The 25862-nt window shown below is 52.0% G+C and overlaps 1 protein-coding gene across 14 annotated transcripts in view; it reads left to right on the plus strand.

Moving 5' to 3' along the window:
- The first annotated feature begins 3084 nt into the window (after nt 1–3084).
- The window catches only part of ZNF217 (zinc finger protein 217), a 39039-nt gene continuing 16261 nt past the window's right edge, over nt 3085–25862 (plus strand). The window contains exons 1-3 of one of the 14 annotated variants that reach the window (XM_089307003.1): nt 3098–3435; nt 5974–6056; nt 13063–13265. The gene's annotated coding sequence lies outside the window, so the exon portion shown is untranslated. Of the gene's footprint in view, nt 3436–5973; nt 6057–13062; nt 13266–14097; nt 14239–17026; nt 17241–17289; nt 17565–17714; nt 18050–18323; nt 18656–18891; nt 19059–25862 lie in introns of those variants that run through there. The other 13 variants (XM_089307001.1, XM_089306999.1, XM_008274158.5 and 10 more) reach the window with 13 other exon arrangements.

Consider the following 25862-nt stretch of genomic DNA (forward strand, 5'->3'; position numbering starts at 1 on the left):
ATTGTTTACATTGCTTAGCACACATTTGAGGCTTAATTGCACAAAAATAATTTCAGTGCCTTTTCCCATATTGGGAAGATTTTTTAAAAATTGGATTTATTTATAAGTCAGAATTACAAAGAGAAAGGGGAGAGAGAGAGAGAGAGAGAGAAAGAGAGGATTTTTCCATCTGCTGGTTCACTCCCCAAATGGCAGCAATGGCAGGGGCTGTGCCAGGCCGAAACCGGAAGCCAGGAGCTCCACGTGGGTGCAGGAGCCTAAGCACTTGAGCCATCTCTCACTGCTTTCCCAGGCTCATTAGCAAGGAGCTGGATTGGAAGTGGAGCAGCGGGGACTCAAAGCCACACCCATATGGGATGCCAGCACTGCAGATGGCAGCTTAATCCGCTGTGTCACACCTCCGGTTCCTGGAAGATGGTATTTTTAACCCTACACAGGACAGTCTGGGTTAGGACAATAAAGATGAATTAGATTGGAACATTGAAGATGGGATTAGCTTTTCTTAAATGGCTTCTCTTGACACCTATGATAAGCCTGAGGGTGGGTTACAGATGCCCCACCCTAAAACACCACAAAGTCCCCGGCAGGTGCTTCTTGGCTTAATCGGCTTAATGGTTCATTTATCTTTGTACTGGTACTTTTCAGTTAGATGCCTATGTGTGTTTTTAAAAAGGACAAAAATAAGTTTTTGGGAAAAAAACATTTTAATTGCTTTCAAATGTTCCAATAAATTCAAACCCATATACTCTTGCTCGAGAAAGTCCCTGCCAGATTCTTGCATCCTGGTTTGCCAAATCTCTCTGGCTTTCTCCTGCTTCCTTAATCTTAGAAACTACAGAAGATATTAAGTGTTGCTAGCTGGTCAGAAAATGTGTTTTCCAAAGACTTCAGCGTTCAAATGTTATTAGGAAAGACTAAAAAAAAATCATTTCTCTGCTCTTAAAAACAGCTAAAATTTCAGAATCAGAAAATAGCAAAAGCCAGCCCAAGCCCTCAAAAAGAAAGCGCATCTATACTTTTATGATTTAAAAAAAAAAAAAACTCTTTGTAAAGTTTTATTTTGTCCTAGAAGCATATATTTTTCCCACTCCTGTCTAAATAACCACTTGTTATCTTCAAATATTGTTCCGACTGAGAACATCCGAGCAAACGGCCAGCCCATGACTAAGGGAAGGCTCCAACTAGGGATGCAGTGATAGGCAGGGAAATATCAACGCGGCCAGGAGGCCTCAACGTCGCTATCTAACAGCCCTGGCAACAGCCGCAGGCCCAGTGAGATGGCAAAGGAGCTGAGCCCGAACCACTACACGGGGCTAGGACGCTTCCCACGCCCTGAGTGCCAGGCAGGCCAGATGAGCGCATTCGCACTGGCTTACGCAGGAGCAGGGCACCAGGGCACACCTGAAGCTCTGATAGCACCGGTTCAAATGTTACTGTTTCTCCTCGGACACCCCGAGCCGCAGAAAAGCCTTCACAACAGGGAATAAAAGGAAGGCAGAAATATCTTTGTAACGTACAGGAGTGGAAGGAGACAAACTTGAGAGTGAATTCAAATATCACTTTTTTTTTTTTTGTCAAAAGCCTAACTCCCCCTACTTGGGAGATATGAATAATATCCTCCCAGTATTAATAAGAATGATTTCATTTCAACCTTGATGTGTTTGACTTTGAAAGAAGACTTAGCTGCTTGGGTTAAGGATCATTTTCCACAACAGATTTTTTTTGTAAACTTTCTTATTTTTAAAGATTTTACTTATATATTTGAAAGGCAGAGTTATGGGGCAGGGTCGGGGAATGTGGGGAGAGAGAGTGAGAGAAAAAGATCTGTTCACTGGTTCACTGGTTCACTACCTAAATGGCTGGAATGCCTGCCAGCACCAGGCCAAGGCTGGGAGCCAGGAGTTTCTTCTGAGTCTCCCATGTGGGTGGCAGAGCCCCAAACTCGTGGGCCGCCTTCTACTGCTTTCCTGGGTGCGTTAGCAGAGAGCTGGATCAAAAGTGGAGCAGCTGGGACTTGAACAGGTGCCCTTATGGGATGCCGGTGCTGCAGATGGCAGCTTAATCCATCACGCCACAGTGTCAGCCCCTGCAAACTTCATTTTTGAGAAGAACAACAATCCATGACATATTATGTCTCCACTAAGATGACATCATCATCACTGTCATAGTGTCTTGGAATTTCAGGAGCGTGAAGGTAAACCGAGTCAGGGATAGACTCAAACTATGGCTTTTTTTTTTTTTAGATTGACTTTATTTAAAAGGCAGAGTTACAGAGGAGAGAGAGAGAGAGAGAATCTTTCACCTACTGCTTCACCCCGAAATGGGTGCAAGAGCCAGTTCAAGCCCCGTCTCCGCTCGCTGCTGAGACTCATCCTGGGAGGCGGAGATGGCTCAAGTATTTGGACCCCTGCCACCCATGTGGGAGACCCACATTGATTCTGGGCTCCTGACTTGGGCCTGGCTCAGCCCTGGCTGATGCACATTTGGGGAGTGAACCACGGGATGAATGCGCTCTCTCTCCATCTCTGAGCCTTTCAAATAAAGTGAAAATAAATAATTTCTTCAAAAAAGAAAAGGGAGAAATGAAACCATGCACAGGAGAACAGATTCAGGATCCCTCAAAGGACGAAAATCTTCCAAAGAGTTAAAACTATTGTCTGTCAGATCTGTCAATTGTCAGTTTAGCATTATTTCATTTCTTCAAAACCTCTGACGTTCCAAGTAAGTAACTGTGACAACAGCGAAATCCAATGTTTACAACGAGAAAACGTTTCCCGAGAATTTGACATTTCAATTGAGGTTGTAATCCTGCTGCCACGGCCTTTTCGAATATGATCAAATCTATCCCATTGGAAAACCGTGTAATTTTGTTTGGAATCTTTCCTCAGGGAAAACTGCCAGGGAATTTAATACAAATCACAGATTTCATTTAAGTGAGTTTTACTAAAAAAGAAACTTCTTGACTACACCCAAGAAAGCTGTTTTCAAGTTGGTCAAGTGTTCATCCAGTCTGCCTCCAACTGTGACCCCTCCTACGTACAGCGTCTCCTTGGAAACAAGGAAATACATACAAAGGGTCATCTTCAACCTGCAGAAGTTGGAGTGCAGCAGTTTAAAGCCGACCAGCCTGAGACAGAGTACAAGAAAGCAAAGCAAAAGGAAACACGCGAAGCAGCACTATCTGCCTCCCCAGAGTTTTGAAAATCCCCTGCATGAACTCTGGGCTGTGCGGAGCCAGCTGAGTAGCTGGCTGGCCGGGAGCCTGCTGCCGGAAGTGGAGCTTTTCTGATGCTGCTAATTAAGGAATGTGGAGCCTTCCTTCTGAGCCGGCCGGCGTGCTGAGCTCTGCCTGGCTGGCTGCTCGCAGGGCCATCGCATGGGACGGCAGAATTAAAAAGCAGAGAATCTCGCCACTTCACGTTTGAGAGGCAAGAGGTGGGGTGTGTGTGTGTGTGTGTGTGTGTGGTGTTTAAATGGCTCCTAATCTTTAAAATGGTTCCTTGCAGCTGGCCTTTTTATCAGCTGATCATGCTCGTATTTACAGCGGAGCCTGCTACCCTCCCCAAAGAGGATTTAGACCATTTATGGGCTCACAGTGGAAGGAACACAGGCTTATGGTAGCGTTCTGGGGATTCACTAGAATTACACAGCAATGCAACAGCTCCGTGGCACTGGGAAGCTCTTCGTTTTTAGAAACTTCTTTTTGGTAAAATGAATGCTCATTTGTTTGAGTTCATAGGTAATCCAGGCATATGATGAGAAATGGAGAAAAACAGGAAGTGGAAAACAGGTCGTGTATGGACCACTATTGAAAACAACCATTTAGAACTTTTTTTCTTAATAAAAGTCTTGAAGTGGATACAAAAATAGAGAATAGAAAAAGTAGTAACTTTTCTAGTCACTTGTGGGGCTTCAGCCCAGACTTTGTCACCGGGAGCCCATTAGGACGTGGAACACCCAGTTCTACAAGGGCAAGAAGTTAACCTCATTTGCTTCACTTCTCCCATTTTTTTCTTTGCTAAAGTATTGTAAATTCCTATATATCCTATTCTTCTCCCATCTGCTTCAGAGAGGTCTGTGAAAATACCCACATCCAATTCCCCTAGTAATCCATAATGCCATTAGCACAGCTGGTGAAATGAGCCGTTGTTTGGTATCCCATAATATTCAGTCCGCATTAGAATGTCCTTGGTAAGAAGAAACAGTTTTAATATTTGCATTGTTCTGGGTGCTTACAGCCTACCTTTATGCTCACTAATAAAAAGATTTATAGTTTGTTAAAAATCCGCTTTCGCCTCTTGGGTTTTTCCATTTGCTACTTTACCCATTTCCCCAAAGTTTCTGATTGCAAAGTGGCTGAGTGGCAGCCTGGTGCCACCTTGGGTGATGACTCATGCCTGTATTTGTGCGTCTCCCCACAAATCAGAGTGTGTGTGTGTGTGTGTGTGTGTGTGTGTCTTGTTCCCCTGAATCTCTCTGTCCCTGAACACTTTGCTTCCCCTGGACTGTTGGATTCCGGGGGCCACTTCTGCCTCCAACATCTGTGAGGCCCCTGCCGGTCTCCTGAGCTGTTTACAAAAGGACTGTACCCATTTCCACTTCCACTTCCCAGGGCGTGAGAGAGCTGCTATTAAAGGTTTAGAGCCAGGGCCTTTCAGGGCTCCAAGAGGCTGACTCGCTTACTGTGTCCCAGGGCCCCGGTCCCCGGAAATAAATAAGTGCATACACTGTCTACAGCTGTGGGAGCGCGCAGACGGCCCGACGGCCCCGGGCCGGGCTGAGCCAGGAGGAGCCGGGTGAACCTGCTGCGAGGCCCGTGTGCGAGCCCGCCGGGAAGCCGGAGGAGGGGGGGCGCCCAAAGCCCAGGGGCACCGGTGCAGAGCCCAGCGCTGCACCCCGGCTTGGCCTCTGGGGGGCAGGGGCTTCCTGGCTCGCCGCCCCCCCCCGGGGGGGGGCTGGGTGGCAGGGCCCGGGCAGCGCCAGCGTCCACTGCGTCCCCTTGGGGACGCGCTGCTTCTGTATTTGCGGACTTTGAGCACAGCTTCTTCAGACACCGCTTCTGTCTGCTCAGGGCGCTTCAGTGTTCTGGGAGGGAGAAATCTTATCGGTTACAAATCGGTGTGAAAAAAAAAAGGCAACATCAGAACATTTCAAACCCTATTGGTCTAGAGACGGTTTGGTGACTGATTTTTTGTTTGTTTCTGAGGCAGGGAGACAGAACAAGGCTGGCTGTTGTGTGGATGGGGCAAGGGGGGGGTGCAGAAGAAAATGCAGGAGATCACAACTTAGCACGGGGGTCCAGAGAAACCCAGACACTGAGGTTTTTATCCCTTTGGGTTTAAGTTTCCGGGACTGTGGTCCTGTGCGCCCTGGTGGCTTCTGGGGGTTTCCATGCCTTCCCCCGGCTCCAAGTGTTGCCTCCATCCAGTGGGACCCAAACATCATCCCTTTAAAATATTTTAAGAGGCCATGCCCACTTGAGCTTCCTGAAAATATGTCAACAAGATGTGCTAACCACAAATTTTTAAAAACACAGCTGTCAGAGGGGCCCAAAGGATTTGTGAAACTGAAGGGCTGGGGTGGACAGGGGAGGTGTCCAGAGAGAGCCAGACCACTGTCCCTCTTGGCCTCAGAGGGGTCACAGGTGCAGGTCCATCTGGGGCTCCTGTGAGGGGCTCAGGTCCCCCCAGCACCGCCCTGCCTAGTCCGCTTTCTTTGACCCCTTTTACATGTGAGACAGTGAGGGAGGCCGAGGGTTCTAATGGCTGCTTTGCCCATCTGGGACAACCTGCACCTTCTGTTGGGAGCTGTGGGATGAAGGGGTGTGGCCGTGGGTCACTTGTGGGACTACTAAACACATCACCGGGAGCCCATCAGGGCGTGCCGCCCCCTCTCCCCTCAGCCTTCCCCCAGGGCCATACCTGCTGGTAGGGAGGGGACGCTTCCGTCACCTTGGCTCTGCCCCCTTCTCAGGCCTCCGGGACCTGCAGTGTGGAGGAGAAGCCCCAGGGACACAGAGCCGCCTGCCACCAGCCTCCAGGATTGCCCAGATCCAGGTAGGGGCTTCCAAGACTTGCTTTGTCTAACGGTGGGCGGTTAGCTGGTGATGCAGCTGTTGGGATTCTAGGGTGGACAAACCAGGCTCCCTTACCTGCCAGAAGGACCTTTGCTTTCCTGTTCCGGCCCATGGCTGGTGAGCACCCTGCCTGGGTTACGAACATGTCTGTGGGTGTCCCACCTTGGTTTGTTGTGTCTTACTTGAGTGCTTGCTGTGTGCCCCATCTTCCTAACGTGTATTAGGAGTGAGGACCGACTTATTCCTCCCAAATACACTTGTTAGTGCACTGTGTTACCTCCATCTGTTGCAAATGGGAAAACAGAGGCAAAGACGGTTCAGGCCGGCTGGCAAAGGAGACAGCTGGGTGACGGAGGCTTGGTTTGAGCCCAGAAAGGAGCTGGTCTCAAGTGCTCAGCCTCTGAACCCCTGCAATTTCGGGGCTCTGAGAGGTGCTTTCTAAGGGGGGAGGCACGGATGCTGACTTGCCTGGGCACCCCAAGGAGGGCGTCTGGAGCTTGGCCTGGAGGAAGTTCTCCATCCGTGACCCCTACGGTTATCGCGTTGCCTTTGAGGCCAAGGGCAACCACTTAGGACAAAGAGAATGGTGAGAGGCAGCTTTGGGATCAGATGGCGCTAAGAGTCCACTCCGTTCTGGTTGTAGAAGCTCAAGAGAGGGCAGCAAGGCAGAAAGTTAGCTTCTGACAGCCTCCGTCTCCTCATCTGTAGCTGGTTCTAAATAAATGAAGAATTTCAGGTTTGTAGGAAAATGGATAGAGGACTTCTTTTTTGCTACAAAATAATTTTTTTAGAGTTCCGGGTTCTTTTTAAAAGATTTATCTATTTATTTATTTGAGAGTTACAGACAGACATACAGAGACACAGAGACAAAGCTCTTTTTTTTTTAAGATTTATTTTATTTATTTGAAAGACAGAGTTACAGAGAGGTAGAGACAGATCTTCCATCTGCTGATTCACTCCCCAGATGGTGGCAATGGCCGGAGCTGTGCCGATCTGAAACCAGGAGCCAGGAGCTTCTTCCAGGTCTCCCATGCGGGTGCAGGGCCCAAGGACTTTGGCCATCTTCTACTGCTTTCTCAGGCCATAGCAGAGAGCTGGATTGGAAGAGGAGCAACTGGGACTAGAACCGGCGCCAATATGGGATGCCGGTGCTTCAGGCCAGGGTGTTAACCCACCACACCACAGCTAGGGTGTTAACCAGCTGCGCCACAGTGCTGGCCCCAGACAAAGCTCTTTAATCTGCTGGTTCACTCCCCACATGGTTGCAAGGGCCAGAGCTGAGCTGATCTGATCTGATCCAAAGCCAGGAGCCAGGAGCTTCTTCCTGGTCTCCCAAGTGGTTGCAGGAGCCCAAGCTCTTGGGCCATCTTCCATTGCTTTCCCAGGCCATAACAGAGAGCTGGATTGGAAAAGGAACAGCTGGGACATGAACCTGCACCCATATGGGATGCTAATGCCACAGTCAGAGCCTTAGCCTATTATGCCACAGCACCAGCCCCTCCCCCCCTTTTAAGAATTATTTTTATTTACTTGAAAAACAGAGTTACAGAGAAAGAGAGAGAGATTGATCTTCCATCTACTGGCTCACTCCCCAAATGGCTGCATTGGCCCCAGGCTGGGCCAGGCCAAAGCCAGAAGCCAGAAGCTTCTTCCCGGTCTCCACGTGGGTGCAGGGGCCTGAGCACTTGGGCCATCCTCTGCTGCTTTCCCAGGTGCATTAGCAGGGAGCTGGATGGGAAGTGGAGCAGCTGGGACTCAGAACTGGGGTCCACGTGGGATGCCGGCTCTGCAGGCGGCAGCCTTACCCATTCAGTCACAACGTGCTGAGTACAAAATAATTTTGAAACCCATGGATATGAGAGTTCTTCAAAAAGTTCACGAAAATGCATGTTGTGAAAACGACACAAGTATTTCAAATGTTTTTGTACCAATATAAACGTCTCCATGAATTCTGTTTTCTGTAAACTTTGGGAAGTGCCCGCGTAGCAGGTTCCAGGGGAGTAGCTAACAGGATGGATAAACAGACCCCAAGCTGGCCCTCCAGCACGTGCGGGGCCCCCGTAAGTCGCCTTCTTTCTCCCCTTGTCGTTCCTCTTCTTACCATGACTACTGTTGCCGCTGTTGTCAAAGCGACCTGGAAGTGTGCGTTCGCCGCGGTACCTGCGTGGTTTCGGGGAAGGACACTGCTTCCGTGACGTGACTGTTGTAGGAGTACTCTTGGTTATATCATGGTTTCATAAGCTGCTCAGTCGCAGAGCCAGGTTGTCATTTTGCTCATTTTACTATTCAGTGTCAGGTTCGTTCAGAATAAAATCCAAAGGCTCAGTGCTCTGGTCTCCCATGTGGTCACAGTGTTCGTCACCTACCAGCTCACCTGCTCCCAGGTTTTCACCTGCCTCCCCAGCCTGCAATGCTCTCACTCCAGAACACCTCGTGGCTCCCCGTTACCCTTTTAGAACTTGGCTGAGGTCTCCATGGTGAAACCTCTGCAAGACCAGGTTTTTTGCTTTTAAGATTTAAGTCAGAGTTAGAGAGAGAGAGATCTTCTGTCCACTGGTTCACTCCCCAGATGGCCACAGCAGCTTGACCCAGTCCTGGCCAAAACTAGGAGCCAGACAGCCCTCTGCTGTGGCCAGGGAGTGCAGTGGAGGATGGCCCAGGTGCTTGGGCCCTGCACCCCATGGGAGACCAGGAAAAAGCACCTGGCTCCTGGCTCCTGCCATCGGATCAGCGCGCTGCGCCGGCCGCAGCGCTCCGGCCGCGGCGGCCATTGGAGGGTGAACCAACGGCAAAGGAAGACCTTTCTCTCTGTCTCTCTCTCTCACTGTCCACTCTGCCTGTCAAAATAAAAAAACAAAAAAAACAAAAAAAAAACAACAAAAAAAAACTAGGAGCCAGAAGCTTCATCTGAGTCTCGTGTGGGTGGCAGGGGCCAACGTACTTGGGCTATTTTCTGCTGCTTTCTCTGGCCTTTAGCAGGGAGCTGGATCGGAAGTGGAGCACTGGAGTGCAAACTGGTGCCCATATGGGATGGCGGCATGGCCATCCCCCACCTGCTGGACCAGGCTATTTAACATCACTCCTAGCACCAACCCCGCCACACTTCCTGGCCCTTCTTTTTCTTTCTTCATAGCACTTATCCTCTAACCCACCATGCGGCCTCCCTAGCCCCTACAGCAGTGCCTGGCACACAGCAGGTGCGTCACACCTATGTGCTGAGTGAGTGAGAGAGGAAGGGAGTGAGTGACTGTGGGACTCCAGGGGCACGTTTAGCTAAGGAGATGGATCACGCCGGAGTACTTCCTGCGAGCTGGGCACCTTTCCAGCAGAGAGAGGAGTCGGCAGTGCTGACAAGCGAGACAAATGCCCACATACAGAGCCAGGCGCGGTCCAGCCCGTGTCCCATAAAGGAGCACTGGACAGCGGAGAGAGGGGTTGAAGGAGGTGGCCGCCAGGTGCTGGGGGTTACAGACTGAGCTTTGCTTGAGTTTGCGCTTTGGGGAGCCAGGGCGGGGCAGAAGCCAGAACAGCCAGGAGAGAGTTAGGTCTAGAATTATGGAAACATGAACAATTTTCCACATTTCTTGTTCCCCAGACCCTTTAACACTGTGAAATGGTAGGTGTTTTTTTTTTTAATTTACTTTCATTGACAAATAATAATTATATACATTGTAGGGTACAGTGTGGTTTAATAGGGGTATACATTGTGGAGGGATTACATCGAGCTAATTAATATATCCGCCATCTGATATATTTTCCTTGTGTGTGGTTAAGAATATTTAAAATCTCGCCTAGCAGTCTTCAAGTCGACAAGGCGCTGTGAGGAAGTGCGCTCGCGCTGTGTGACGGAGCTGCAGGACTTACTGCTGCTAAGGGCTCACCTCTCCCCACGGTGCCCCCAGCCCCTGAGCCCGCCTCAGCTCCTCCCCGCCGGGAGCCCTCTGTTTTCCGATTCCATGGATAAATGAGATCAGAAATATTTCTCTTTCTGTGCCCGGCTTGTTTCATGTAATTATATGTTTATAGGCAACGGATCTTTAATTCTATGGGTTGCATATAAAAATCTGAATGTTTTACATATAAAAAGAGCAAGCATTTAGCATCCAACAAGTGTCCTTGTCCATATTAGAGAATTTATAACTTTTGGTGTGAGCCTCCCCAGCTTTTGTTGATGTATTTACACAGCAATTTCTGGTCTCGCTCTGTGTATATGTACAATAGATAGGGATTCCTTTAGATAATATTTGTGTGTATTTTAAAACAAGAATGTGCTACCTTTTTGTAGCTTGATTTTTTTTTCCTTTTGATGATCTGTTTGCATGAATAAATGCAGCACAGCTTTTTTTACAACTGGTGTTTGTGTCCCAAAATGTGGCTATAGTATGGTTTCTTTTCTTTTTGGTGGACGTGTAGGCTGTTTCTCATTTTTTCATGTTTATAAACAGTGCTACAGTGAACATCCTTGTGTATGCTTCTTTGTGCATATAAGTGATGATTTCTCTAGGGTAGGTACTGTACTTACATGTTTGTTTATGTGTGTTTAAATTTGATTAATGTCTTTCTCTTGTTAAAATAGAAGCTATACGAGGGCAGGAATTCCATTTGTTTTGTGCCTCTTTCTAATTACTACCTAGACACATGCTTACAAGAAAGAATAGTCAATACATATTTATTGAATGAATCAGGCTGAAAGGTTGGCTGGAGTCAGGGTGTGGTTTTGCCTTGTAAGAAGGAACCGGAACAAAGACTGATTTTGGTAAAACAGGAGATTTTCACATAAGAAAGTAAGCAGGGTGATTATTAGTGGGTTGGGGAACAGAATTTTGCGCTCTGGAGAAGACAGAGGAGAATGGGCTATGAGATCATGGCACGGGTTAGGATTCAGGGATAGTGGGTGTGGAGGGAGAGGGTGCCTTTGGGAGATCCTGGAGTGACAGGATCTGTAAGACCCACTGCTGAGCCAGGAGCAAGGGAAGTATCCTGTGGAACGAGACTGCTACAATGTCCAGGACATTTTAACTTTACAAACATTTATTGGCAGCTAGCTCTGGGCACAAAGCGCTCTGCTAATTGCTAGGACATACATCTGTGGCCTCTCTTCTCCACTTTCTAAGGAGATTCCGCAGTGTATGGGAGAAGAGGCCCAGGGACACGGAGACACCAAGAACTGTGGGAGTGACTGGGAGGTGGGAGGAGACTGGCCCCAGGGCAAGCCCAGGGAATTGGAGTAGTTCCAGCTGCCGGGAGGGGAGGTAGGTGAGGGAGGAGGGTTGAGCCTGGCCCCTGAGGACGCACAGCTGAGTGCTGAGTGTTCAGGAAACAGATAGGTGCCAGTGCTGATTTTTAGACCTAAGGAACTTCTGGTTGGTGACAGAGCTGGGGTCAGATGAGAGGCAGGAAAATGAAGCTAGCTGTGTGATCTCAGGCAGCTACTTGGCCATCCTGAGGTCCAGCTTACTCTTTTTCAGGAAGGGGCAATACTAAAGGGATAGAGATTGACGAGATTAGGGGTGGGGGCGCCGGGCAGGTGGATCAGCAGGAGTTTGACTTCTGGGATTGTCCTGTTGGGACAGAGAGAGGAAAATGCCAGCTTGCAGTAAAAGGACTGTGACACCTTCAGGTCCATCATCCGAGGAAGAGAGCCGGTCCTGAAGTTCAATGCTGCTTTCACTTTTTACTTGCATTCCTCTCACTGGCTTGTTCTTGGAAAACAATCCAGAGTTTTAGCAGGGCCTGCGTGAACATGCCAGCCATGTTATCAGGATTTTGTTTTTATTCTGAGACATGCCGTTGGGGGAGGGGCGGTTAGGCAGGGCCGTGACATAATCAGGCCTGACTTTTGACGAGATCAGTGTGTGGCTTGCTCAGAGAAGTGGCCCTGTATATGTCTGCCGGAAGAACAGCACGGAGATAGGACCTTGGACTTGGCAGATGCAGTCAGCAGTTGGAAATGTGTTTTGGGAATGGAGGGGGCAGTTTTGCTGGGCATGACTGTAATTAACAGCAGGAAATTCCCCGAACAGAAAAGAGGTGCCAGCCGTGGGACCTGGGGCACTTACGTCAACATTTGGGGGCCCAAGAGAGGAGAAAGAACCAGCAGGTGAGGATGGGGATAAATCAGGAGGACGCTCCCACGTACCAAGTCCTGCACTTGGCCACCGTTTGCCTCCATTCCTTACTCCCCCTGTTCATGAGACTGGCTGCCTTCCAGGTCTTTCCTCCTCAGGCCTTCTCCTTGTGGGTCCCCTCTGAAAGGGACATGTGCTGGCTCCCAGCATAGAATATGCTACCTGATTCCTGGGGGCCCAATCTAACACAGCAAGTGTCCTCCCCAGTGTCTCAGGCCTGCAAATAAACTGTCTCCCTCCTGGTAGATTTCAGTTACTTTGCTTCCTGTTCCAACTCCCAGGTCTTCAGCAGGACCAGGTACCCAAAACTCTATGAGTTTTGTACAGTGAGTCTCCTTGAATTCTGCAAAGTCCCATAGAGATATAAACATTTTATGATTTATGTAAGTAATACAGTTATACTTAACTTCATCATGTTTAGCACCCTCATTTATAGATAAGGAAAGTGAAACCCAAGAGAGATTGAATAATCTAGGATTAGGCAGCTCTCAAGAGGTAGAATTAGGTTATTTTGAAAATATTTATTTATACTATTTTAATTGTAGATGTCTATATCTGAGGTACAGATATTCAATGTGTAATGACCCAGTGGACTATTAGAGCCCCATACTTTTTATTTATTTATTTATTTATTATTTATTTTAGGAAAGGCAGGAAAGCTGCTTCCCTGGAGAGAATACGGAGGTGGTAGGCCAAGGGAGGCACGGGGCTGAGGGCGCCAGGTCAGGCCCGAGCTCAAGGTCAGGGCGCCAAGTGTGTGCCAAGAGTGTGCCAAGACTCGCAGCTGGAGAGTGAGGCAGGGGCTGTGGTCACCAGGTTGATGAGATAAACTGTGGAGTTTGTTCTGTTTCCCTCCAGGCAATAGGAAGGCATTAAGTAGGGCGGTGACGGTGACGGGATTTGATATCCTCCTTAAAAGGCCTCTTGGGTTATGGGCGGAGAAGACATTAAGGCAAACCTAGAAAGGAAGAAGCTGGGAGAAATCTGGGCACACTTTGCTCTCTGCTCGTCTGGAGGAAGACGGTGGTCACGCCTTGTGGCAGGCTTGCGTTATGATGAAGGTAAGTGGAGGACTAGGCTCTGTTGTTGACATAGGCTAAGAGAGGGACTTCAGGGCTTGCTGAATTGTGTGTGTGGGGGGAGGGAGATGACGAGGGACTATCATAATTTGACTTAGAGTGTTTGGCTTACGTGCGTGGAAGGAAGATGGTTCCATGTATTGAGAGGATGGTGGCACAGGTGAAGACCCCTCCCAAATGCTCAGGACCAGGACTGTTTCCAATCTCAGACCTTTTATTTTGGAATATTGCATCTACAGAATAAGATATTTTGGGGATAGGACCCACAAGTAAACAGGAAATCCATTTATATTCCAAAGGCTTTATACAAATGGCCTTTTATATATATATATATACACATATAAATATATATTACTGTGCCCAGGTTTTTTCACTGTGGTCACGGGAGGTCAGGTGTGGGATTCTCAGCTTGTTATCTCTCATGTTGAAGCTCAAAACTTTTCACATTTTGTGGCATTGTGGGTTTCAGATGATCAACTCCTAACGGGATTTCAGTAAATGGTGGTTTCTTTGCCCGTCCTTCTCTCCTCCCAAAGCTCCCTGTTTGGAATATCTCGGGGGTGCTGAGAGCTTTCCAGAGGTGCTCCTCGTTCCATGCGCCCCTTGGGATTTCTAAGATAGTTTACAGTGACATGTTGGAAACTTGGAGAACCATCTAGAATATTAGAAGACATAAGTGTAAGCTGTGTTTGCGGGGATGGGGGAAGGGCACTGCATCAAAAGTATCATCGGGACTGATCCAGCAAAAATGAAAGATTCCCACTGATTGATCCAATCTAGCCGGGGTTGTACCAGAACCTCTATTTGATAGGAGCCTCCCTCTTGGCCCCACCCTTTTTAGTTTGCTTGTAAAAACCAACAGTCACATCTCTCCAGTATTGTTCCTAGCCAGGTGGTCTGGTGGCTACCTGGAGAGGGAGTTTCCAGCTGTAGACACCGCTTTTACTTCTGAAAGGTAACTTCTGCATATTTGTTTTTAATCGGACATCATTGTGATATTTTATAGAGTCTGGGCACTCAGAGGTGACTCGTGTGGGTTCTTGTGCCTGAATGTAGAGGAGACAAGATTGGTGTTTGTGATCCCTTCTTAATTGAGTGCATTGGGTCTTGTGAACAGGGCTCCCCCTGCGTCCTTCTCGAATGTCCTTTGTACTTTGCAAAGACTGGCAGGTTTGCCTTTCTCCTCTTTTCCTGCTAACTCCTCACTGTAGTTTTTCAGGTTTCCTGCTCCGAACACTGAATTCTTTTACGCCCAGTATCTTTGTTGGCACTCGTTCAGCTCCAGGGGTTTACACAATTTCCAAATTGTTTTTGTCTAGTAGTGATCCGCGGGAAAAATGATGATCATACCGCATTCCGTTCTAATTAAGGCTGAGGCTCAAGCGATGATTCCAATAAATATTAACTACAGCGAATAGGAAAGGTTGTCTTTTGCCGCCGTCCTGGTTGCTAAGATGGGGGAATCTTGGGACAGGCAGGATCCGGATAGAAAACAGGATGGGGACTAAGTGCAGGATCAAACCAGAGCTAATGGCGTGACTTTCAGCACGTCTCAGGGAGGGCTGTGACAGATGAAGTGTGGCTGATAGGCCAGGGGGTGCTTTTCTGCCCTCTCTGGGGGTCCCAAGTGCAGGGGCTCCGGTTCGCCTTGGAGGAGGTTGCTCCTGGGTCCGTTCTTTGTGTCAGTGGCTCCCGACTCCCTGGGGGCAGTCGGGCCCGGTGGGTGCCCGCCGAGCCGGCTTCTGCGTGGGCGGAGCCAGGGGTGATGCAGAACAAGGTTCCCTTGCCAGTGTGCGTGTCCTGGGGTCGTAGCAGGCGTTCTCGGCGTGGACCACGAAACCTAGCGTTCCCGGTGTACTCAGAGTTGCCATTTTTTTTTTCAAACGTGGTTGTGAACGACACCTGCCTTCCAAGTGAACCTGGGGTAGGGGGCGGGTCGCCCCCTCGGTGGCTCAGCGGCCAGGCACCCGCAGGATTTCGCAACGATTTCCCAGTTTGGTTGGCGAGTCTCCAGGATTGCTCCTGGTTCTTTGTGATTCCTTTTGCTCCACCGTTAGGGCTCGCATATAAAAACTGGGCGGGCAGATCAGCCAATACAACTCCTTCGGATTGAAAGGCGAGCACTTCCTGGGCCGTCCCCTCCCCAGGGCGGGTCAGGGCCGTCCCCAGCCGGGGTGATGCTATCTCGCACACAAAATGGTAGCTCTGGGACGGCGCTGCGGGGGCGGCCGGGGTCTCCGGACCCCGCAGCCCCATTGTTCTCGGTTTGTCAAAATATTTGATCATTCCCCCTTTCCCGCCGCCGAGTCTGGACCGCTCCTCTGGGCTCAGTTTTGGGTTTTTCAGGCCTCCGCGGTTTCGGAGTTCAAAGGTTATGCATTAACAAGTGGAGCGAGGCTGGCGGGCGCGGCCCGGCTCCCGGGCTCCAGGTTGCGCGGCCCACGGCCACTCGTGCTCACGGCGTGGGGTGAGCGAAGGCCGTGTTTGCAAGGTGGCTTCCGGGCACCAGCTCCCCGGAGAAAACCAGCCCTGCCGCTAAAGGGATCAATAATATCCCAGGGCTTGAGTGAAACAGAAAATCAGTGCGGCCTAAGAGCCCACTTCTGGCGCTGCTCATTAATTAAGTGTGAGCGAGTAATCGATTCACTTCCTTTTGACAAAAGACTAACCAGGCCATATGTGGGCTGAGTGGGTCTGTGCGAAATGCCGGTGCACCCCCGCCCCGCGAGGCCGGCGCCTCGATTCCCTGTCCCCGCAGAGCTCATCACTTCCGGCTCTTTTTTTTGTCTTTTGCTCTAGGAAATAGATGTTCCCAAAGCCTTTCTGGTTGTTTTAAATTTCTCCAGCAGGGATCGACCGAAGGGCAGTTTAAAAAATACAGCACCAAGACCTTGGCTGTTTTCTCTAGCGGGCGTCCCATGCACATTTGCAGGATCTGCATCCTGACGTGGAGAAGTGTGGGCGCGTCGCGCGGGCTGTGGAACCCTGGACCCGCGTCCCTCGTCCGCCCTCGCTTCTCCGAGGACGGGACGGCCGGGAAGCCCTGGGGGCGCCCAGGGGCCGGGAGAGGCTACTGGGTTGGGTTTTATTTTTTGGTCCCCACTGCAAGCCCGGCTTCATCCAAGTGGATTCTTGGAACCTGGGCCAACTCAGAAATCCGAGTTGTAATAGCAGCGCCAGCCTTCCAGGCGAGGAAACAAAATCAAAACAATTACAGGACACCAATTTGAGGGAAAATCTTAAGGATCTCGTTTCAGCCAGCCTCCTCCACATTTGAAGAAAATCAGACAAAGTGCTTATTTATTTATTATTTATTTTTTCCGTGCACAGCTGTGTGCTGCCCAAGGCGGGGTAAAGGTTTTTTTTGTCTGAGAGCCTGGGCGACCCAGGAGCTCAGGCCGCCGGCCCCTCCCTTCGCGGGGCGCACCTTGCGAGGGAGGGGGAGGCGGCGAGAGGGCCGGGCCCACGCCTGCGCACTGCGCTCGCCGCCCCCTCCCCGGCTACCTGTCAGTGGAACGGCCGCGGCGCGAGCCGGCCACGTTAAGCCGGATGGCGGGAGGCAGGCGGCGGGGGCGGGGGCGGGGGCGAGGCGCGCGCATGCGCGGCGGCCGCCGGGCGCGCGCCCGCGCTCCGGGGCGGAGCCTGCGGCGGTGGGCGGGGCAGGGGCGCGCCGGCGCGCGTCACGTGGGCCTCGGGGGGGCGGGCCCGGGGCGGCCCCGAGCGGCCGGTGGCGGCTGGAGGCGGGGCGTTCCCGAGCGGCGGGGCCGAGGGAGGGCGCAACAGCTGCTCCCTGAACACTTTCTGACCCAACAGTCCCCCTGCGCCGGACGCGCCGCGACCCGGCGGCTCTAGGGACCCCCCTCGCCTGCACTGTCCGCGCGCGGACGAGTAGGGGGCGCCCGCGCCTCTGCCCCCCGTGCGCACCCCCGCCCCGCTCACCTTAGCCCCGCGCCCGAGGTGAGCCCGGCCCCCAACCCTCCGGGCGGGGGTGGCGTGGGGGTGGGGGGGCTCGCTCCTCGGGGGAGGGTCCCCGAGGCGCCCCCCGGGGCATGGCGCGGCCCGCCGCCCGGAGCGGGGCCCCCGTGTGTTTCGGGGGGCCGGGTGCGGGCGCGGAGGCCGGGAGGTGTCCGCACAAAAGGCCGAGCGAAACTCGGCCGCCTCCCCTCCCGCCGGCCTCCCCGCCCCCTCCCCTCGCCCTCCTCATTCAAACCTCGGCGCCCGGCGGTGTCAGTTCACCCCGGCCGCCGCCGAGCGAGGATGGCCGAGGAGCCGGCGCCGCAGGTAAAGGGGCGCGCCCGGCCCGGCCCTCGCGGGCGCCCCCTCCCCGGCCGGCCGGCCCGGCGACCCCCGCCGCCCGCCGCCCGTGCGCCACGTCCAGCGCGGCGCGGGCGGGGGTCGGCGCCTCGGCGGGCGCGGGAGCCCGGGGGGCTGAGGGGCGGGGGCGCTGTCCGCCGAAGTTGGGTGGCCCCGCGCGGGGGCCGCCCGGGCCTGGGGAGGGGGCGGCCGCGGGGGTCCCCCGCGAGGGGCCGGGGCGAGTTGGGAACGGCCAAAACAATGCGTCCTCCCGGGCGTCCCCCGCGAACAATGGCCGGGCGGAGGGCGCGTCCGCGGGGGCCGCGGGAGGGGCCGGGCCTCGCCGCCGACCCCGCGCCCACCCCCCCTTGGCCCGGACGCCCCCCAAACGCGTCCCCGGGAGCCCCGGGGCGCCTGCCCATCCCCGGAGGCGGCTGCGCACGGGGCTGCGATTCCTGGAGGTGTGTGATAAGGTGGATTTTCCCTTTATTTTTACATTTTCTACTCTAATTTTAAAAAAAGATTTAAAAGGCCAAAAGAAAAAAAAAAAAAACCAACAACTTCGGATGCCCCCAGCGGCTCCCACGGGGCGGCTTCCCGGGGCTGGGGGCGGCGGGGCGGGCAGGATGGAAATGTTAGCCGAAAAGTGTTTCTTTCTTTCCTTTCTTCCTTTTTTTTTTTTTTTTTTTCAAAAAAAAAAAAAAAGGGAAGTTTCTGGTAGGAGGCGCCGAGCGGAGGAGCCGTCCGCGCGCGGGCCCGGGCCCCCGGGGTGCGCGGGCCGGGAGGGCGCTGCTGGGGGTCCCGGGCGGGGGTCGCGGGCCCGAGCCCCCCTCGGAGCGGGTGGGGGTGGGCGAGTTCGGGACCCCCGTGGCCTGGCCACGCCCGGGGCAGTGAGCGGTGCATCGGGGAGGGGAGTGTTTCCGCGCCCCTCCCCCCGCCGCGGCGGGTGGGGGCGGGGTGGCCCTGCAGCCGCGGCCCGGGGGGCTCGGGGCGCGTGCCGGCCGGCTCCCCTCCGGTCCGCGGGGTCTGGGGGCCCCCAGGCCGTCAGGTTCGGAAGCGCGGGTCTTGATGCCGCTCAGGTTGGTTCAATTAACGTCTTCATCGCTTTGGAGGCGGCTGAGTGACTGACACGAGATGACGCCCCCACCCGAGGGGCCGGGGTCCCGGGCCCCGCACCTGGGTCGGGGCGCCCCCGCTCCGCTGAGCGCCCCGCCCCCGCCCCCACCCCCACCCCCGCCCCCACCCCCACCCCCACCCCCACCCCCACCCGAGTGCGTGGCCCGCGGAAGTCCCGAGGACGCGAAGTTTCACGGCGCTCGGGCGCGTGGGTGCGGGGCTGTCGTGGAGTGACGCGCGCGGGGGCTCCGAGGTGTCCGCGCCGCCCGGTGCGTGCGTCTCCTCAGGCGGGCGTCTCCTCGGCCCGGAGGGGGCCGGAGCCGGGGTGCCCGGCCGGCGGTGTGGACGGGGCCGGCGAGATTCGGGGTGAGGAGGAAGTGGGGAGAGGGACGGGCCTCTCCCTGGACGAGGGCGCGGAACTTGGGCGCCCGGCGTGTTCCGAGCCTTTTATCTTCGCGACCCTTTCCCGTTTGACCTTTGCTGGTTTTTAGTAACTCGTGAGGTCGGAGTTTAGCAGTTATCTTGTCTTGGGTTCGCTTGCTTCCCTTTCACTTCTTAACTCAAAAAAAAAAGGAACTAGTGCAAACTTGGCAAAAACTTGTGGAAACCCCTCCCCCCAGTTTTCCCCTTCACCCTGAGGAGTCTTTCGATTTCGTTAATGGCACAGGATTTTTTTTTTTCCTCCTTTTTTCCAGGTACCGGGCGGTGGGGGGAGGCAGTGGCTCCTTCTAGGTGGGGGCGGATTTGCATTCTCTTTGTGCGCCTCCATTTTTGGCCCTGGAACGCCGGGGGAGGAGGAGCGGGAGCCCCCATCCCTTCCCTGGGCTGTTTTAGAGGTCGCCCTGTGAACTGATGAAATAATCAAGGAGCGCAGTGGCTGGCGGTGGCGAGGGCGCTCCTCCCTGGGCAGCATTTCTAACGAAACCGTCTGTCCGTGCCGCAGCGGGGTTGCCGTTCCCCAGCCCTGGAGCGCTCTGAACTCCAGGATGCTGGGTGAGAGCCTCAGGGGTCCCAGAAGACGGGCTGTTTTCCCACTTGGTGAGGCAGCGCTCTCGGCTCACAGCGGGCCCAGGCGCGGTCGTGGTCGGTAAGAACTTCAGAGTAGCTTTAGTGACTCTTGACTGCCTAAGACGTAATGCCTTCAGGAAGCACCTTGTAGCTGGCTTTCTTCTGAAAGTGAGTGAGTGGGCCTTTGTGATGTTTTATGTGAGGCTGTATTTCTGCCCCCCCCCCCATACAGTTCAGAGTGCTCCACCTCGAGTATGCTAATATGGCCTATAATGGAGTTGGTTTTTTTTTTAATGGTTCACTCCTGACTTCCTACTGTTTGAGTTTAATCCCTGTGACTGGGAAAGGTGACGCCACAGCATTGAGGTTATTACACAGTAGGAATGAAAAACAAGAGACAGTTGTATAGACTGACGAGTTCTTCAGTGGCCCAGAGTGTGCGTAAGGAGGCTCTCGTGCATATGGCAGATTCCCGAGGTACTGAGGAGAAAGGGGCCTTGCAAGAGCCACCGCAATGGAATCCCAGTGATAGTACAAGAATCCCAGGGATGCGGGGTGCCGGACTCCGGGGAAGGGTTAACAGCACCGGGTTTAGTAGCCACAGCATGCAAATGAAACTTGGGACAATGGGGAGGCTTGATTTGCACACCTCATCTCCAGATTTGGGGGGAGGGGCGATAGCTGGTTTGAAATGCACGTGGAAGGAAGAATATTGCACAAAGACAGCAGGAAAGGGTGCGAGCAGCCCGAGCGGGTGCAACGTGACGGCCTCATCTGGGGGCAGCGTGGAAACTTTCCCCAAAACGGCCTGCTTCTTGATGGTGGTGACCTGGGTTGTCCCCTGCCCCCGCCCCCCACACCAATAACACGGTCAGATACTTCGGCAGTGGTATGTGGGGCAAAGGCTTTTGAATTGCGACCACGAGGGGAGATAGAAATCTGACTTCAAGGAAGTGGCAGAACCGGGACCTCGCTTTCCTAAAATCCACAGCTCCTGCGAGTGAGCTCAGTTCTGGTACACACACCGCTTCCAGATAAGCTGGGGGAGCCCCTGGGAGCCAGTACGCTGTTGCATTCACGTTGGAATGCTCGTTAAAGAACTTTACATTCGAGAATCTGACTGTTCCAAACATCCCCAGTACTTCCTGCTCCGGGTAGCGACTGAGTTACTGGAAGTTTGGGGCCAGTTTGGTAATTTTATGATAAAGTTGAGAAATAAAATTACCAAACCTGAAAAGACAGCTGAGTAAGTTGTGTGAGAGAATTAGTTTAATTCCACAGCCTTTGTTTCTAAGCTTTCCCCGGGCTGTTGGGACCGACGGCACCCCTGCTTCCTGGCTAAGAACCGCCCTGGAGTCGTGTAATGGTGTGTAATGGGTTCTTAGTGTTGTGTTGCTGTGGGCCTCCTGCTTTTGTACAGACCTTTGGAATGTAAAATGTAGTTGGGTAGACAGGCCCTGTAGACTACAGATCAACTCTGCTCGTGAGTCAGCGCTAGGAGAAATGATTTTTTTACTTGTCCTACCTGTTTCAAAATAACTTAAGGCGATTTGGTTACCTCCGAAGGAGGTTTTTTTTTTTTTTTTTTTTTTTTAAATCAGTGGATTAGAAGTTTTTTCAATTTCCCATATAAATCGTCTGAATAATGATTATATTATTAGCTGAGACTCCCCCCCCCCAATTTTGAAAATAAACATCTGAAAGAGCCAGATCTGCAACCTTAGTTATCTTTTCAGCAAAATATAGGGAGGAGAATATTTAAATTAAAGGCAGATCACATGCCTTGGACAGGCAGTGCCTTCTGAGCTCCTTTTTAACTTAGAGTGGCAGAGTGCTGGGCCTGAGTGGAATGCGTGTTATCTGTATACGGTTATGTGTGTGTGTGTGTGTGTGTATGTATGTATGTATGTATGTATTATGTACCCACATGTGAACACACATGTAGAGTTAAAGCAGTAAGACAGAATAGTTTATTTTTTAAGTTTGCTGAAATTGTATGTGTGTGATAGTTATGTCAAATCTTTTAAAAATATTTAAGGTTATCCTGGTTAAGTAGCAGTAATAGTAGAAACTCAACTACTAGGAGTGCTTCGTCTTGCTTAATTAAACATTTAAACAAATCTTCTTCAGATCAAGATGGAGATTGTGAAAGCCCGGTTGCAGATCACAGTGTCTGCTCATATTGATAATATTGAAACTAAAACTAACGTGCCGTGTCTTAAGTTCCTATTAAGATCCCTTAACAGACGCTCACTGCTGAGGGAGGAATGCTGAGGTATGCTAATGCGATTATATTTTTATAGTATTTTGGCCTCTGATCCTTCGTAGGGCTGAACAGTTAAATACAGTCTCAAGAAAATGAGGTGATTTCCTACAGGGTCCTCCCAGGTTTTGCCTTTGAGCAGCCCTTGTTGTCTGACTGCCTTTGGGCAGTGGCACTGAACATCTGAACACGGACGGACGGGGCGTGTTCTCACCTTTTCCTTTCTCCTTGCTGCCCGCCCGCCCGGTGTAGGGAAATGACCCATTAGCTCATGGGTGTGACTTTGGTGTTGTCTGAAGCAGCGATGAAGGATTTAAAGTTGCAGGTTTTGGCTGCCCCTGTAACCTCTATGTAGAGTTTTCTCCACTTGTTAGATTAAGAAGCGATTAGCATGTGTAAAATACAGAGGGAAAACCAAGTTTTCAGATCAGATCTCGGAGATACTTTTGAGGTTTTGAGGACACAGATGAGTCAATGGAGTGGCGGTGTTAAGTTGAATGCTTTACTAACATTTTAGTATTTATTAGCATTTTAGTAGCTTGAGGAAAAAGTGGGTTTGTAGGAATACTGCACATTACCTGTCTAAATACAAGTTTATGTGTTTTTGGCAGTTTTTGATAACTTTGAATGCCTTTTGCTGCATACTGTAGTAAGAATATTCCATATCAAGACTCTAAGATAGGGGGCTGGCACAAGGGGTTAATTCTCTGCTTGAGATGCCAGAATCCTGTAGCTGCTTGGTTTCAAGTCCTGGCTGCTCCTAGCGGATCCAGCTTCCTGCTAATGGACCTGGGAATGTAGCTGAGGGTGGCCCAAGTGCCCACGTGGTCCCTGGCCCACCCATGTGGGAGACTCAGAGTTCCTGGCTCTTGGCCCCAGCCTGGAACAGTCTTGGCTGTTGTGACCATTTGGGGAGCGCATCAGTGGATGGGAGGGTCTGTGTCTTTGTTTCTCCTGTCTTTGCCTCTCTGCCTTTCAAACAAATAAATAATAAACCTTAAAAAAAAAAAAAAGAATGTAAGATAACCTGTTGAGCTCAAACAAAGGCGTGCGGCATCTTTGCAGGCTGGCAGTGTTCACTGCTCTGTGTGAAGAGCAGGGCCCCAGGTGCTAGCCCTTGTTGGCAGGGGGGCAGCTGCTGCCACCTTGTAAAGTGTGGAGCAGTGTGCATAACGTGCCAGTGGCAGCATCTGCAGGTAGTGCTGGAATTCCCAGTGGCCTTTGTCACAAGGCAGAGCCTGAGTAGTGACCCCTGGAAAGCATCAGACAGGCCTTACAGGCAGTTCTAGCAGGATGATTCTTACTGGATTTCAGATAGCGATGCTGAATTACAGACGAAATATAAGGAATCAGTGTAAATTAAATCTAGCGTTCTTGGAATACGAAGTTACGTTGCATAATGGCTTGCCACAGTGCCTTGGAATGGTGGCTGCAGGTTAAGTGCTGTCACCAAGTGAAGATTTAAAAATGTTTCAACTGTTTAGAATCGTCTTCCGAAGCATCCCTGGACGTGCGGGGCAAGAGCGTTCAGGTTGTTGGAGTGCGGTGTGCTGCTTTCCCTGCCCGTCTCTGCACAGCCTCTGCGCGCTGCCTGGAGACCTGGGGTGCTGGCTTGTCAGTAACTCTCCTGGGGCTCCATCCTGACCAGTTCTGTTATTCCAGTCTTTATTATTACAGCCGCTTAAAGAGTTTTGCTCTGCAAATTGGTTGAAGTGGTGTAGAGCTCATTGAAGCTATTAATCACCGCTTTAGAGTTTAAGGAAGAGCATGTCTGCCTGTGCTGTAGACGTCAGGTCAGGCACTCAGATGCCCGGGCATGGACAGCGCCACTTGTCCTCGGTCATAGAAGACGGGGTGCAAGTCCGAGTGATGCAGAGTTTCCTTGGGCTGGTCAGCTGGCGGTGTGGTTACTAGGATTTTTCTCCATCAGAGGCTTAAAGCTGCAGAGGATGCTAGTTAGGTGGCAGCCACGGAAGCCCTATGGAAGCTGTTGTTGCCACTGTCGTATTTAAAGGTAGAATGGCAGAGAAGGGGAGACAGAGATCTTCATCTGCTGTGTCACTTCCCAGAGGCCTGCCACAGGTGGGGCTGGACTGACGACAGGAGCCAGGAACTCTGGTGGGTCTCACACGAGAGTGTTTGAGCTGTCCTCTGTCGCCTCCCGGGCTCCTGAGCAGGAAGCTGGATGAGAAGTGCAGAGTGGGCAGCAGGTGAACCGGGCACTACATGTGGGGAAGGCGGGGTCCCAAGCAGTGGTTTACCCCCTGTGCCACAAGTGGCAGTTCTGATGACCCTTGGAGTTAAAATCGATAGCAGATCAGTTCTGGTTGGCGTGCCACCTGCCCCAGGTTTGGGCTGTCTTTTCACCAGGTGATCCTGGAGGGCCGATCCTGTTCCGCCACTGGCACAGCGCCAACAAACTCCGCTCCTGTCTGCAGGAGCTTCCTTTCGAGAGCAGCAGGTGGGGGAGAGATACAGAGAGATGAGTGCAGGCGGCCAGGACGACAGCAGTGTGCAGAGGCCGGCAGTCATGGCCAGGCTGTGATAGAGGAGGGAGAGTGGTGCTGCGTGGGTGCTGGGAGGTGGGGGAGGCCGCATGTGAGGTGCGTGTCCACAGCTCAGGACGCAGGGTGCAGCCCTGGAGATGAGAATGTGTCCCCGAGGCTCTCTGGAGGAGAGCGGTCTGCAGTGTTGCTGGCAGGGCCGCCTTTCCCACCTCACCATCCACGCAGACCCCCTGGGCCGGGACACCCTGTGGCCCAATCTGCCGATCTCCCACCTGCTCATCTCCCTAGCCAGCACTGGCTCTGCCTCCCCCCCCCCTTCCTCCTTCCTCCTTCCCTCCCTCCCTTCCTTTTTTAATTAAAAGTATTTGTTTATTTGAAAGGCAGAGATACAGAGTGAGCTTCCATCTACTGGTTCATTCCTGAAAATGGCTACAACAGCTGGGGCTGGGTCAGGAGCCAGGAGCCAGGAGCTTCTTCCGGGTCTCCCACATGGGTGCAGGGGCCCAAGCACTTGGGCCATCTTCTGCTTTCCCAGGCCATTAGCACGGAGCTGGATTGGAAGTGGAGCAGCTGGGCCTGGAACCAGCATGCACGTGGGATGCCCATGTCACAGGCAGCAGCTGGCCCCTGCTCTTTTTCTAAGATGGTTTCTCATTGCTTCCTTGGCTCCCTTTCCTCAGCCAGAGAAGTAGAGAATGATGGTGACTGGCTTAACCTAGGAGTTCGAAAATTTCACAGCTGAAAATTGAAACTAAATCAATCTTAGTTAAGATACAGACTTATTACTAAATTGTGCTATTACCTGAGCCAGGAGGACTCCTGGCAGGGATACCGCAACGTCGTATTTCTAATCCAGAGGATGGATGTAGGATTGGTGTAGTTGTTCTGGAAAACAAACAAGTCTGCAGAAAAGTGGAATTTCCAAAATTTTGGAGCTTCTACAGATAAGTCAGATTTCTAAGAATAATGTTGAAGCCTGATATGGAAACTTTGATTTTGCCAAATAAGGACATAAACAAGAAAACCCTTCACTGTTTGCTGTTATCACTATGTCATTTAAAAAATTATTTGAAAGAGTTGGAGGGAGAGAGAGATCTTCCATCTCCTTGTTCACTCCCCAGATGGCCACAATGGCCAGGGCTGGGCCAGAGCTTCATCTGGTCTCCCACGAGGATGGCAGGTGCTCGGGCCATCGTCTACTGCTTTTCCCAGGTGCATTAGCAGGGAGCTGGGTCTGAAGTGGAGCAGCTGAGACACCCACGTGGGATATCAGCATTGCAGGTGGTGACTTTATATGCTACGCCACGACGCTGGGCCCATTTTAAAAAATTTTTTAAGAAATATTTATTTATTTGAAAGAGAGAAGGAGAGACAGATCTTCCATCCACTGGT

Source organism: Oryctolagus cuniculus, chromosome 11 (assembly GCF_051225735.1).
Source record: "Oryctolagus cuniculus isolate XC-2025 breed Fujian yellow rabbit chromosome 11, ASM5122573v1, whole genome shotgun sequence".
NCBI lineage: Eukaryota > Metazoa > Chordata > Mammalia > Lagomorpha > Leporidae > Oryctolagus > Oryctolagus cuniculus.